The following is a 15,929-nucleotide window of genomic DNA, read 5'->3' on the forward strand; positions in this document are numbered from 1 at the left end:
ACAACTTCAACAGGACATCCCAACTCCTGCATTCAATGTTCTGACCAATGAAACCAAGCATGCTGAATGCCTTCTTCACCACCCTATCCACCTGTGACTCCACTTTCAAGGAGCTATGAATCTGTACTCCTAGATCTCTTTGTTCTATAACTCTCCCCAACGCCCTACCATTAACGGAGTAGGTCCTGGCCCGATTCGATCTACCAAAATGCATCACCTCACATTTATCTAAATTAAACTCCATCTGCCATTCATCGGCCCACTGGCCCAATTTATCAAGATCCCGTTGCAATCCTAGATAACCTTCTTCACTGTCCACAATGCCACCAATCTTGGTGTCATCTGCAAACTTACTAACCATGCCTCCTAAATTCTCATCCAAATCATTAATATAAATAACAAATAACAGCGGACCCAGCACCGATCCCTGAGGCACACCGCTGGACACAGGCATCCAGTTTGAAAAACAACCCTCGACAACCACCCTCTGTCTTCTGTCGTCAAGCCAATTTTGTATCCAATTGGCTACCTCACCTTGGATCCCATGAGATTTAACCTTATGTAACAACCTACCATGCGGTACCTTGTCAAATGCTTTGCTGAAGTCCATGTAGACCACGTCTACTGCACAGCCCTCATCTATCTTCTTGGTTACCCCTTCAAAAAACTCAATCAAATTCGTGAGACATGATTTTCCTCTCACAAAACCATGCTGACTGTTCCTAATTAGTCCCTGCCTCTCCAAATGCCTGTAGATTCTGTCCCTCAGAATACCCTCTAACAACTTACCCACTACAGATGTCAGGCTCACTGGTCTGTAGTTCCCAGGCTTTTCCCTGCCGCCCTTCTTAAACAAAGGCATAACATTTGCTACCCTCCAATCTTCAGGCACCTCACCTGTAGCGGTGGATGATTCAAATATCTCTGCTAGGGGACCCGCAATTTCCTCCCTAACCTCCCATAACGTCCTGGGATACATTTCATCAGGTCCCGGAGATTTATCTACCTTGATGCGCGTTAAGACTTCCAGCACCTCCCTCTCTGTAATATGTACACTCCTCAAGACATCACTATTTATTTCCCCAAGTTCCCTAACATCCATGCCTTTCTCAACCGTAAATACCGATGTGAAATATTCATTCAGGATCTCACCCATCTCTTGTGGTTCCGCACATAGATGACCTTGTTGATCCTTAAGAGGCCCTACTCTCTCCCTAGTTACCCTTTTGCCCTTTATGTATTTGTAGAAGCTCTTTGGATTCACCTTTGCCTGATCTGCCAAAGCAATCTCATATCCCCTTTTTGCCCTCCTGATTTCTCTCTTAACTCTACTCCGGCAATCTCTATACTCTTCAAGGGATCCACTTGATCCCAGCTGCCTATGCATGTCATATGCCTCCTTCTTAAGTTTTTTGTTCAACAATTTATTTGCAATGTCTTTCACTTGTGCTTTTTTTTCCCAATGTGATGCAAGTTGTTTAACATTTTTTCTCCTAATTGGAAAACAATGTATCTCCCTTTAAAAATACCTGTTGATTCCTTGCCATCGCCTTTAATGTGCCTGTTGCCATCTTATAAACTGTACATCAATTAACAAGGAGTAACCATTGTCCTGAATTAATAATTCTTTCTTTAATTGAATAACAGGAAAAAAGGCTACATTTAAGAAATCCCAAAGACTAATTTCCCTTCTGGGTTTTAGACAACATGGTTATTGATTATATGATAGTACTGTGACATCCTCACAGATGTCTTTTTAAACCAGAAAATCCTTGTATCTGCAGCAATTCCCGTTTGTTGTGAGAAATAAACTTACAGTTTCAGAGCGATGTGAGTATAGTTACTCTGTTATAGAAAAAGCATCTTGAAATTGTGTTTGGTCTAATTGTCTCTTAACACCACGTGCCTCTTGCAGGAAGTGACATCAATTTTGTATGACAAGGAGAAAGGCTTTAATTGCATCTATTATTTAGTACATTATCTTCTCTATCCCCGATGCAGGAGAGAGATTTTTCTTTAAGGAAATTGAGAAAGACAGAACAACTGATTCGTTACTATTATGAGACACTAATGGGTGTCACATCGATAAGACAGTAACAGGATATCACATTTTAGTGCTAACTACTGCACTCTCTTTACGTGATCCATCATTATCACACTCAGGCCAGATTCTCTCTTGTTTGTAAATTTTTAATCAGTCAAAAAAAAAGAAAAAATTACCCCAGGATGATTCACACAGTGGCTCTGATTCTGTCCTTGAACTTAAGAGGAGCTTATTGGAAGACATTCAACAAGAGAAATAGAGCAAGAGAGAGAGAGAGACAAAATTTATATTAAATTGGCAGTTCTTTGACTTTCCGAGGATCTCCTGTTTTAAACAGTGTATGACAATATTGACATGAACATTTTTTTGAGGGAACCTCACAGAACTGTTAGTCTTAATGGGCCAGTTTGTTATCTATGTCTCTTTTCAAAAGTAAAAACTAAAAATAATTAGCATTTAACACACATTATCAACGATTTTGTGATTTTCATTGTCCACGTTAATTCAGCTCCATAACGCAATAACAAAAACCAGTTCTTTCAATGGTAGCATCAGTATTCACGGATTTATTTTTGAAAAGGAAAAATATGTTTAAGTTTATCCTAATTCTTTTTCATGACCGATAATTAGCGATGATCTGGGTCAATTGCAATCCATTTCACTGAAATAAATACCGGATAAGTGAACTTTTTTAAACGCTGAAAGAAATGGACAGTTTGGTGTGTCGCTCCCCTATAAACAAGTACTCAAGATACTGTATTTGATAGGATCATTTTACTGGAGCAACTAGATGCTCTTAGATTGCCTTCTGTGTGACCTACTGCAGAGTTCCTGGTGTTCGACAATCTGCCAGACTACAGCAAATTAAAAATAACAGCACAAACCATTCATAATGTCCAACATTTTCCATCCCAATTAAAAACATATAGTAAATTGTGAAAAAGGGAATTCTTAACCAATATTTCATTCTGAGTAAATGAATAGTTTTCATAAGTACAAGATTTTGTGGAAAACAGGTTGTTCATTTAGTAGGAAATAACTTTCGGCCAAGTACCCAGCTGCAATGTTTCTTGAAACAAAATCTCTTCTTTTTGGCACATCTTATGAGCACAGCAAAAATAACAAACTCAGCAATTGCATTTATCATGTGCTTATTGCACCCAGTGTCTGCTTAGCTTTCACTTTTGCCTCATGCCAAATAGGAGCGCCATGACAAAGCAATTCATCATACCCTTGAACTGAAATGGAAGAGGCATCATGTGTGAAAGATTTTAAAACAATTTTCAGTGTTTCCACTAACTGGCATCAATAAGCAACAGTCTTTATCTTTCTATTTGTGAACTTTGTGTCTCTCGGGGTGAGGGATGTCCGTGCTGGGGAATGGAACATATTCCATTTTGGGCACCCGACGTCAGCATCAAGTGTGGGTAGATGCTTCCACGACCCGGTGATGAATGGAAGATGCATGAGGAGGTGTAAGGCAGGAAAAGCTCACTAAGGCGGTGAAGCCATGGAGGGATTGAAAGCGAAGATGAGGATCTTGAAGTCTACATCGAAGAAGGGAAAGGATGTCAATCAATGCTAAATCCAATGAAAATAAAGCAAAACACCACAAACTTCTCAAACCAGCCTGCAATTGTTTTCCAACTTGGAGGGCGAGAATAGAGTACAATCTCAGAATTACAGATATCTTGGAAACAAAGGGTGTCCATAGCTGAAGTAGCTGTAACTCTGAAGTGTCAGTACAGTCCCCATTGCTTATAATGGGCATGTTGGGCAGTTTGCCTGCTATATAAGAACATAAGAAATAGGAGCAGGAGTAGGCCAATTGGCCCCTCGAGCCTGCTCCGCCACTCAATAAGATCATGGCTGATCTGATCTTAACCTCAAATCTAAATTCATGTCCAATTTCCTGCCCGCTCCCCGTAACCCCTAATTCCCTTTACTTCTAGAAAGTGCTATGAGCTGGATGGTAAAACCTCAGCTATTGTAAAGGGCACTTCTGCTCTGGGGGCTGATTAACAGACTCAAATGTAAGTAGCCAAGCTAACCACACCTTAATGGGGTGCGAAGAGCTGATTGAAGCCGCTTGAAGAACTGACTTTGCCCGAAATAACTGGAGCTGTTAAATAAGCGGTACCTTATCTATGGAAAGGGCATGATTTCATTTTTAATTAAAATTTTTTGAATTAAGTGATTATAAATTAAGGGAAAAAAAACAAAATACTGCAGATGCTGGAAATCTGAAATAAAAGCAGAAAATGCTGGCAACACTCAGCAGGTCAGGCAGCACCTGTGGAGAGAGTGAGGTCGGATTAACCTTTAACATCTTCTGGCTCTGATGAATGGTCATCGACCTGAAACATTGGGGTTGATATTAACTCTGGGTGGGATCAGTTCTTGGGTGGTGGGGGGTGTCCAAAGCTTGCAGCACATCTAGTAGAAGAGAACAGAGTGAGGCCCGGCCTCATTTTTGGGGCATGAGCCGGACATCCTGCTCCTCCACGTCTCCAAGAAATACTACAGAGAATTACAGAGAATATTACAGCAGAGAAACAGGCCATTCGGCCCAACAGGTCTATGCCAGTGTTTATGCTTCACACGAGCCTCCTCCCACCTTACTTCATCTCAGTCTATCAACATATCCTTCTATTCCTTTCTCCCTCATGTACTTATCTAGCTTTCTAAGGAAATTCTGAGGCCCGACATAACAACTACTAGAAGGTGTAATCTGGAAGCTGGGTATGAGACCATGTGCTGATTGGGTTGAAGGGAGGAAAGCAGATGTTGCTGAAGCTCCACATTTCTAACAGGAGGATCCATTTACTGGGGTATAATGTGTATTCATGCTGGAGGATGTCAGTGTGTGCTAGCCTCGATGGCACCTGGTCTGCCTAGTGAGGGCTCAAACTTGCATTTGTCAGTTGACTAAAGATGATCCTATTTGAGGGTAGGAGAAGGGAAACAAAGTATTTTGGAGTTGGGTTGACTCCAAGATAATTACTTCAATGGAAATAAAAATCAGGAGAGATGTAAAACACTGCCGACTCACTATCACCCATTTTACACTATCGCACAAAATCAAGATCTACCCCAGTGCTGTGACATAGGCAAATGTGGCAGCCATTTTGCACACAGCAAGATCCCACAACAGCAATGTGATGAATGTCCCATTGTTCTAGTGTTGATGATATTGGTTGAAGGAAGAATGGTGTCCAGGATACTAGGAAAATGTTCCACTCCTCTTCAAATAGTGCATGGGATCTTTATCATCCACTTCAACAGTCAAAGTCCAAAGTCATGTATTTACAAGTACATAACTTTGGACTCTGCATAATCTAAGGAGATTCATTTTTACCTGCTGCTCAAGGCACAGAATTATATATTTTTAAACTAACTTTACAGAATACAGATGCATGTAACAATGAATATTATATATTGTAAAAAAAACTTACCAAAATCCAAGGTTTCAGTGGGCATGTTCTGAGGTAGAAGATTATGGCCCCCATTTCTTTCTGCAGCAGGCAGTAATTATTTTTTGGATGGCACACCTTATTCTTTGCCCTTTTTCACAGACCTTTACTAAGGACCACTTAGCCTTGTGGTCTTTTTGAGATAGTTCAGCTCACTCTTCATTTTTGAGGATTCATATTTTTTTGTTGGTACCAGGCGTTTTGGATAGGATGGCCAGCTCTTCATTAAGATTGACAAAATTGATTAAAAATGAAGTTTAAAAGTTCTCAGGTGGTCAAGTGGTAAAGCTGCAGGAGGTGGGGGGCGAAACTGAATTGATGTGGGACCACCTTTTGGAGGTGGTACTGTGCTGCTTACTTTAATTTGATAGAGGCAACTTCATGTTCAAATGACATCACACAGTTGTGTCCAGTGTGTTTGTGTTGGACGAGTCTATACTTCAGTTTGCTCAGAAACATATTGCTATTGCAAACATGGTGTAAAGAGTAACTAAGAAAAAAAATGTCAGCAAATAAGTTCAGCGGAGGGGCTTTCCATTCCAGCTAAGGGTAAGGTTAAATCAAGCCATGATGGTATCATTGGCATTTGGTGAAATGAGAGAGACAGAACTGGTAAACTCAAATCAACCCCTGTTGACACAGTCAAAACTACTCAATACTGCTCTGCGCAGGCCTTGTCACAAGCCATCACAGCAAATTAGAGCTGACAGCCTGAAACTGTTCACATAGATTTCCTGTTTCACATCTCAACTATGGTGTATTAAATCACACCAAAAGGGCTGACATCTTAAAATCCTTTCTCTGCCAGTAATTTGAAAGTATACCTGCTTTGCTGAAGGTCATTTTAGAAGCAAGGTCATCGTTACCAATAAAACTTGACTAACAAATCATACTACTTGCTAATTTTTAAAAAAAGTTTTACGTTACAGTCTTCTGTTGGATTGGCTTATTAAAAAAAAATCTGTTGCATGAAAACAACTGTCTCTGTCTTTCTATTGGTCAAACATTGTGCATTTGAAAGATGTCCCGTTTAGGGAACTTTAACCTGTATAGATTTCATACCTATTTAGTCATGTTTTACTCTGTTCTGAAAATAAAGCATTATGTCACTTTTAACCTCTAACTAGTGGTACAGATATGAATACTTTATTGAAAAGAAAATTCAATTAAAGGTCTAACTTACCGTCGTTTTGGTAATAAATTGTTTAGCTGCCAATTGCAGTTAAAATCCTTCAGGGACAAAGCCTCTCATTTACATGGATGTTCAACAATCTGGGTTGGATATAACACAGGCAGGTTTGAAATCTACTTGGACTCTGTTCTTGCTGTAACAAATATCTACAATGTAAGAAAATACGGCACAAATGGACTGTCATTTCGATCTTTGTAATATGTCCTCTTGAATTTAAAAAAAGACGACTTTATTTTTGTGCAATACTGCGTCATGCACAGACATCACAAGGAAGCGCACAATATTAATTCCAGAAGTATGTGCTTATACTGTTCAAGTGCAATGCAGGGCTGGTACACAAATCACATATTAACGGGAAAGGTCATAAGTGGGTAATGCACTTTGAACATTGTAATCAGCATAAAGCAGCAAATCATCTTAATCAATCAAATTATGCTCAATGAACCGTTTTGTCCTGACTGTACTCTAAGAAGGGACTGATTTTGTTTTTGGAAATTAAACTTGATTTAACTGTAAGACATACATAATCTATTTGTAAGGGTAATATTCAATAATGAATCTACTAAGTTAACCTCAGGCATTCTAGTCAAGGCCATTTTAAAGAGATGCAATTTGAAGCAGTGGATAATAGAAAACCAAAGAGCTTTTCTATAGAAGGATCTCACATGATTTTAAGAGGAGCCCATGGAGCAGAGTAGACCTGAATCTCTTGAAATTTCAGTTAGTTTCATAGAATCATACAACACAGAAGGAGGCCATTTGGCCCATTGTGCCTGTGCTGGCTCTTTGAAAGAGTTATCCAATTACTCCCGCTCCCCCGCTTTTTCCCCATAGCCCTGCAATTTTTTCCTTTTCAAGTATATATCCAATTCTCTTTTGAAAGTTACCATTAAATCTGCTTCTAGCACCCTTTTAAGCAGTTATATTCTTAGTTTTCCTTCGCTGCTAATGACGAGACAACCAAAACATGTAAACTGTAAACCTGCAGGGCCTCAAAATTCTTCTTTTAATAAACATTGATTTGCCCACTATTCTCTGTAATTAATGATCAGTTCGTGAAATTGTAAGGATGAGCAGCTTTGAAACATTCATTGTATGAGAATCTAATTTTGTTAGTAGATTGTTAATTATGGATTATAGCATTCTCCTTCTTTATGTTTGAAGAGGAACTTCAGGCCCTTTCAATATCCAATAGAGATGGTAGACACCCGAGTGAGCAGAGGTTAATTGCTTCAACACTTTGATGAAAGGAAATTAACAGGGAAGTTATGCTACGCTGCTCTTGTATACTTCCCAGCAGCCAGGACAGCACATAATGGATAGTTTTATGAATACACATAGTCAATGTACAGCCTCACCTGCCAGTAGCGCAAATGGGAATTTGTTTTTATTCTTGTGGGTGAGAATCGCTGGCAGAGCTGCAGTTATTGCCCATCCTTGGTTATCCTGAAAAGGTGGGCAACTTCAGAGGGCATTAAGAGTCGACCACGTAGAGTTAAATTTAGGCCAGGCTAGATGGCAATTTCCTTTCTCTGAAGTTGGGTTTTTATTACAATTTAGTAGCTTTCATGGTCACAAGTTTCCAAATTTATTGAATTCAATTTCATTGGGGGATTTGAACATCAGTTCCAGCCCATAACCACTACACTACTGTGCCTGTCTATTTGAGTGGGTATCGCTTATGATTTTCCATCCATTTATTTTACTGGACAGAATATTGAGGCCGGGGTGGAGTTGACTAAATTCCTGATATGTGCTCTCTGCACTGGGAATGTGAATTTCTAAAATGACCCCAATATTGCCAAAAAAGGAAGAAGAGAAAATAATTAATAGTTTACAGTAAACAAAATATGTGACTGAGGGAGATTGAATGGGCTGAATGGCCTTTTTCGATTGCCTGATTATGTTCTTATGTATCATCGTTTTACAATCTATATTTTGACTTGAAATTGCACTGTGGGATATTAACATATAAATGTTATGGGCGGGAGGGGGGGGGGTGGGGAGAGGAGGGCGGAGGTTAAAAATTAAAAACTGGGGAAGCCGACCCCAACCCGCCTCCAACACGCGCACTTCCGGTTTTAACGGAGGCGGGTTGGGGTCTGGGCGACTAACCTACTCTCCAGAGGCAGTTTCATCTTTTAAATATTTTAATGAGGCTGCGTGCCTCAAATTTTAGGACAGTTGTAAATTTAATGGCTGTGGGCCGGGTTTTCCAGCGCTTGGGAAATCCAGCAACTGAAGGAAGGCGAGAACTACCAGATCCATCACTGCTTGTGGGCCAGGAGGAGCATGAGTGCTTCTCCCCCAGCCCCTCAAACTAACCTGCTTCCCTCCTCACAATTGGATACCGCCCCTACCGCAATTGGACCCCCCCCCGCGATAGGACTCCCGCGATCAAATCCCCCTGGCCCACGACGTCCTCTCTGGCAAACCTCCCCCCCCCCCCCCCCCCAAATTCCTCCTGGCCCGCGATCTTCTCCCCACAAACCCGATGTCCTCCTCCGCCCGCGATCTTCTCCCCGGCTCCCTCCCAATGTCCTCCCTGGCCCTCCACGATGTTCCCCCTGACCTACGATCTCTCACTTCCTCCCTCCTTTCCGCTCCCCGTTGCGGCCTGGTGCCGCAGGCCTTCCTGACAGCCAGCCAGCCAGCCTCTCAACCTGGCTGGCTGCCAACCGGGAAATGGAGTAAAAAAATTACATTCGGCAGGATTTCCGGGAAACCTGCATTTCCGGGATTCCTGTCCACTACACCTCCACCACCACCCACCCCCCCACGCTCCTCGCCTCCCCATAAATATCGGGCCTTTAGTGCGCTCATCTGAAATTCCTCTCTCCTCTATTTTGGTGGAAGCGTTTAATCCATTTAAAATAAATAGGTTAATGCTGCTGCTAAAGTAAAAGAGACACGTTTCAGATGAGCATGTTGAGTGCATGCTAGTATCCCATCGTGTCATTTTAGGGTCAATGGGGTCGAAATTGGACATCTTTGCTTTCATTTTACGGTCGTAAAATGGACACAAGGACCACTTTCATAAAGCAACGTACCCAAAGTATGACTGAAAGACTTCTGACCCGATATTGGGTCCATTTTTCAGGTGTCCCCAGTGGCGACCTAGAACAGGTGTTAGCCCATTTACAGGAACTGCTTGGATCATTTTCAGCTCCCTTCCGGCTTGATATTTTGTCTTTCTTTGGATTCTGAGTAAACATTTCAATTTAGGTATCTTTAAAACATTTATAATCAAGAACTTTGGTTTTGCAAATAGGCCAGACTAAGCCTAAGACCTCTGCTTAAAAAATGATGCAATAAAAACTGAATTCTCCACAGTTTATTGTGGAAAATCACATTTGCAGAAAAATGGCAGAAAGCATAGAGTTACATCGAGTCTACAGCACAGAAACAGGCCATTCGGCCCAACTGGTCTATGCCGGCGTTTACGCTCCACATGAGCCTCCTCCTTCCCTTCTTCATCTAACCCTACCAGGATACTCTTCTATTCCTTTTCTACCTTGTGTGCTTATCTATCTTCCCCTTAAATGTATCTATGCTATTTTCCTCAACTACTCCTTGTGATAGAGAGTTCGACATTTGCAATACTCTTTGGGTAAAGAAGTTTCTCCTCAACTCCCTATTGGATTTATTAGTGACTATCTTATATTTATGACCTCTAGTTTTGGACTTGCCCACATGTGGAAACATCTTCTCTACATCTACCCTATCAAACCCTTCCATTATCTTAAAGACCTCTATCAGGTCATCCCCTAGCCTTCTATTTCTAGAGAAAAGAACCCCAGCCTTTTCAGCCTTTCCTGATAAGTATATCCTCTCAGTTCTGATATCATCCTTGTGAATCTTTTTTGCACCTTCTCCGATGCCTCTATATCCTTTTTACAATATGGAGACCAGAACTGTGCACAATACTCCAAGTGTGAAAGCACATTTCAAATAATCGCTAAAAGCTCTATGAGCAATGGAACAGAGTGACAGTTAATTGAGAATGAAGAGGTGTAGTGACATAACCTTCTACAGTGCACCAAACTGTAATTGTATTGAGATAGGTGCCCTAATAGATGAAAGAGAGATGTACATTATTAGGAACACCTGCTTATTGAAAACATTGTGCTTTAATGAATTTGTACCTTAACTGATTACAGTATGTTGAGATACTGTAAAAAGATTTAGAGATACAGACTCGTCTAGGAAATCGACTTGTATTTCTCTAGCCTCTTAAAGCTTCATCAAAACCTATACCTTTGGCCACACTTTCAGTCACCCATCCTAATGGGGGAGATATTGGACCCCTTGTTGCTTTTGCTTTCCAGGCAGAAAATAGGGGTAAAAAGGGCCAAATTTGTGGGCCTACGTCCCACGCCCCAAGGATGTCTGAAATATGTCCTACCTCATATTGGGTCGGGCGATTTTTCAGACATGCCTGGCAGCTGCCGAATGTTAATTAGGGGACTAACGCCTGTTTTAGGGCCTGTTCTGGTAATTCATCTGCCCCGAGCAGCATTTTATATTTTGTGCTTAAGCTGGCTCAAAAAATATCGTTTGTAATACCCTAGTTTTCTTCTTAAATAAGTTAACATACACAAAATATATGTACGTTGATATAACCGTATTAACTGTTATCCTTTATTTCTTCACAGCAGCTGTACTATTGTCCTACCTATCTGATTTCTCACTTAATTTCTGCCTATCAGTATGCAATTTATTGGTAATGATTCTTTTTTGTCTAGATTGTTGATTCAATAACCTTACATATTGGAAAACAAATTACTGAGGTAACTCAGCAAAGCGAACCGTAAATATTGCAAATTATTGGCTTTGCGTACAGAACTGTACTTTCTCAATTTCAAGGTCATGTCATCCCTTTAACTACTATTGGCAGCTTTAACACAATTCAACACCAAATTAAAAGGAATGGTTAAAAAAGGACACATAAATGGCAGGAATTTATTTAACAAATTTGTTTAGGTTAAATGGCTGATAGAATGGCTTGACCTCCTTGTCCTCGCCTTATTTGAGAGTTGAACGCAGTCTATATCGACATAGTAGAGATAGTGAAGGGGCTGTTTAAACTTGTGAGTTTATTTGTGGCCATCATGGTGGGAGGGTGCAAGTACTGATGAAAGAAACAGATCTCCATTTGGGTACCTAATGTTAAAATCAAACACACCAATGGCAAAGTATGGCATAACCAGGCAGCATAAAGCTCCATCTCTCTCTGCCCCAGAATGTGCCTCAGGGAGCAAATCCCATTTTATCAGCATGAATTTTAATATTTCTCACACCAGCCATCCTTATAAGCAGTCTGGGCGGGGTTACAAACATATGAACAATGATGGACAGGGTAAAACCCTCTGGTCCATCCAGCCTGTCCCACGATTGTGATCTCCACCCCCATCCAAAACCACGTGATCTCCTGGGAGAGGCGAAAAACCAGATAAAAACCCAAGCCAATTTGGGGCAAAAAATCTGGGAAATTCCTCTCTGCCCCCTCGAGACGATTTATAGATCATAGAGCCAACTGGTGCCGAATTGTGGGCAGTTCTGTGGTATTGGTTTGCACCCACTAGGATCTGGGCTCAGTCTGCCCAAACACATCTCATGTGGGATTCTTACAGTCCGCAGAGCGAGGAAAACTTTCAGTCCAACCATCGGAACTGGGTTGAAACCTAGATCAAAGTATGCTAATACATTACACCACTCAACTCCCCACTTAAATTTTTTTCTATCTAAGAATCTACCTTATGATAAGGTGGATTGCACATGGTCTGTAGAAGGTTTGATGGGCTAAATTGCCTTTTCTTATTCCATGCTTTCTTAAATGCTAAAGTCAAGAAGCAAATACAGAAGAATAATTTCATGGGGAGCTAAACTCTGGTATAAAGTCATTTATTTCCCATCTCTCTCTCAAAGTAATTTTTCTCTCCCTTTTATTGTGAATGTTACTTATTCCATTGCACGGAGAGCATCGTGTGATCACTTGTCCTTAACACCTGAGTTGCCATGGCATATTTTTCTTCTGCTATAAATTATCACTAAATGATGCTGCTGCGGACTCACACTTCATGTATAAGAGGTTGTCCCATGCCATCAATTGTATTCAAGGAATGAAACTGTTGTGGGGAATAGGCAGGTTTTTATACAGAAATGTTGAGGGTTGGAATACTTAATTGACCTATAATACACAGCAGGAATATATTGTCATGACAAGTTCATCTCAGATGATCAAAATAAATAAAAACATTTTAACCAAATAAATATGAAATAGCAGAGAAAGATCACCATTTACTGGATGGAAAGTGACTAGTTAATGAAAGGAAATTAACTCTGGGATATAGTTTTCCTGTAAAGAAGTTATGTTTTTTGGTAAATATTTCAATGCTATATCCCTGGAAGTCCTTGACTCCATACTGGAGAACAAATCAACAAGTGTCAGTCTCCCTTTGGTACCTCAATCAAGTGACTAGTATTCATGCATGCTCCTTAACAGTAAACATTTCAAGCTATTTTCCACAGGTACCATCACAACTCAACTCATTCTAATCCTCAACCGATCTCCCCTCCCCCCCCCCACACACACACTTCAGGTGTTACTACATTGCAATCAGAAATGGGACTCTTGTCAATATTTCCCCTCCCTAGCCCAGGAACGCCGAGGCTAATTTCCCCATTGCTATCATCGCTCAGCGGAGATCAGTTAACTACACACTTCTAAGGCCTTCTTGTCAAGAGTAAAATGTCCTAGCTATATTGGCAGGTGGATGGAGATTTCCTCTGCGCACTATGTGATACCGAATCATAGTTTCTTTTTAAAAAGGTATACGATGTTGTTACAGCAAACAGAGGAAATAGCATGGTGAAAAAAGTAGCAAAATTCTTTTAGTGAAAAGTTATTGTGCAAAAATGTCAGTACAAGAATTCCATAATATAACTAGATAAATAAAACTCCCGTTATGATGATTTTACTACCTCCATGTGTAAAAAATGCTGTTCCATTGTGAATATCAATGAGCAGTTAATCAAACACCTTATGAAGGAAACCAATTCCTACACAAACCAGTCATAAAATGCTTAATCTATGCATTTAAAAAAAAATTCTCTCTTACACTTTCTATGATATACAAAAAAAAACAAATTTGCAAACCTTTATGTACACAGAGCTTCAGGTCTGCTTCAGTGGGGAATGTAACAGTTACTAGTCCTACCAACCCATCAACTGGACCATGTTTTTGCAACCCCCCCTTCCCCCCAACTGTTGTTCCCCCTCCTACTGCCCTGTGAAGTGCTCGGAGACATCGGTCTGTATGTAAAGTGTACTATAGTGGTTATAAATTGTCATTCTTTGGATTAAAGAGGATAATTTTAACCCCCCAGGACGGGCGGGAGGGGAGGCGGGTGGGCCGGGGTTGGGGGGGGGAGTTAAAAATTCAAAAATGTATAACCCGACCCCCACTTGTCTCCTTGCCTCCACTTCCAGTTTAACGGCGGCAGGTTGGGGGACAGGCAACTAAGCTGCTCTTGAGAGGCGGGTCCTTAATTTAAATATATTAATGAGGATGTGTGCCTCAAACGTTTACCTGTGTTTTAAATTTAATGGCTGCGGGCCGGGTTCTCCAGGGCTCGGGAAATCTGACAGCTGAAGTGAGGCAAGAATGGCTGGATCCAACAGGTAAGTGCTTTTCCAACACTGATTGTGGGCCAGGAGGAGCAGGAGTACTTACCCCCGGCCTCACAAGCAAACCTGTTTACTTCCGCGCGATCTGACCCCTGGGACCGGAACCCCGCAATCGGCCGACCCCCTCTCCCTCCTGCCATCAGCACCCCCCCCCCCTCACCTCTCTGGTCCTGCCCGGATGTTTCTGGCCCTCTGAATTCACCGGCACCCTCTGATATCTCCAGCTGCCCTGATGTCTCCGACCCACCGATGTCTATGGCCTGGCCCCCCTGATGTGTCCGCCCCCTTGATCTCTCCGGACCCCCCTGTGTCTCCACCCCACGATCTCTCTGCCGACCCCGATATCTCCAGCCCCCCTGATCTCTCCGGCCCCCCCCCCGATGTCTCTGGCCCCCCCAAATCAATCCATGGCCGCCCTCCCCCCCACTCCCCCGACCCACGATCTCTCCGTCTCGCCCTCACTCCTCTCCACTACCCGGCTGCGACCTGGTACCATAGGCTTTCCCGCTCGACAATCAGCCAGACTCTCAATCTGGCTGGCTGCGGCCGGCAAACGGAGTCCAAAAATTTAAATCAGGTCCTGCCGTAAAATTCGGCCGGACCTCCAGGAAACCCAGACATCCGGCCGCTACACCTCCCTCCCTGCGCCTCCCCGTAAATAACGGGGCCAAAGTGTCTTTCAGTCTCTCCGTGAATCAGGGCTGAGAATGAAACAAATTCATATTGAGATGATAACTGGAATTGAATGTGAACTTGTTACTTTCTCTGTTTCATCACATTGTCAGTAGGTAACATCCAAAGAAGCAGCTTCCACATAATGACATTTTGTCTTGACAAATAAGATTGAACTTTCCTGCTATCTATATGTGGCTGACACCAGTTTAGCCTGTGAGGACCATGAAATCTCACTGCTAGCCTTACGACCTTGCTAGTGAGACTGATTGGTTGGATTTTAAACATTTGAATCTAAATTTAACTAAAACAAATAGCATTCTTTATGTACTTCAACTGAAGACATTTCACATCGGTGAGTCAAGGTATAAAGGATGGCAATGACCTGACTAGAAAATGTGGATTGTATTAAGTATACTTACAGAACTTCTTCATTTTAAATGGCACATGTCTAAACAGAATGTGTTAAACTGTAAATATATCTTATTTTAGAAAATCAGAAACTAAATGGAGTTGCAATAAATGAAGAAAATCAGAAACTGATCAGAAACTAAAGCCTCCTTGAACTTTAATGTTCTATTTTTCTACGATCTGGTCAATGATAGTCTGTTTGATTCTTAGCTGTTTAGAGTCCTTATAAAAACTGAATTACCCAAATTACCTTAAATATGTCACTTGCTGATCAATTGTCACTGTACAGTGGTGAGATGACTGGAGTGGATGATTCTCAGACTTTATAAAGTAATGTAAATGTATTCTGATATTTAAATATCAGAATTGATTAACAGACCACAAGAAAATATTTTGCTATAAAAGCAACAGATCATGAACCACCTGAGGCTACATCTTTGGCCACTA

The 15,929-nt window shown here is 41.4% G+C and overlaps 1 long non-coding RNA gene across 1 annotated transcript in view; it reads right to left on the reverse strand.

The window, feature by feature from the left end:
- Positions 1 to 1,660: 1,660 nt before the first annotated feature.
- Positions 1,661 to 15,929, reverse strand: part of LOC137326995 (uncharacterized) — a 62,824-nt gene continuing 48,555 nt past the window's right edge. The window contains exons 3-4 of the long non-coding RNA XR_010964323.1: positions 6,701 to 6,855; positions 1,661 to 3,591 (exon numbers count right to left, since the gene is read on the reverse strand). This is a non-coding gene — a long non-coding RNA (uncharacterized lncRNA). The remainder of the gene's footprint in view (positions 3,592 to 6,700; positions 6,856 to 15,929) is intronic.

Source organism: Heptranchias perlo, chromosome 11, assembly GCF_035084215.1.
Source record: "Heptranchias perlo isolate sHepPer1 chromosome 11, sHepPer1.hap1, whole genome shotgun sequence".
Taxonomy (NCBI): domain Eukaryota; kingdom Metazoa; phylum Chordata; class Chondrichthyes; order Hexanchiformes; family Hexanchidae; genus Heptranchias; species Heptranchias perlo.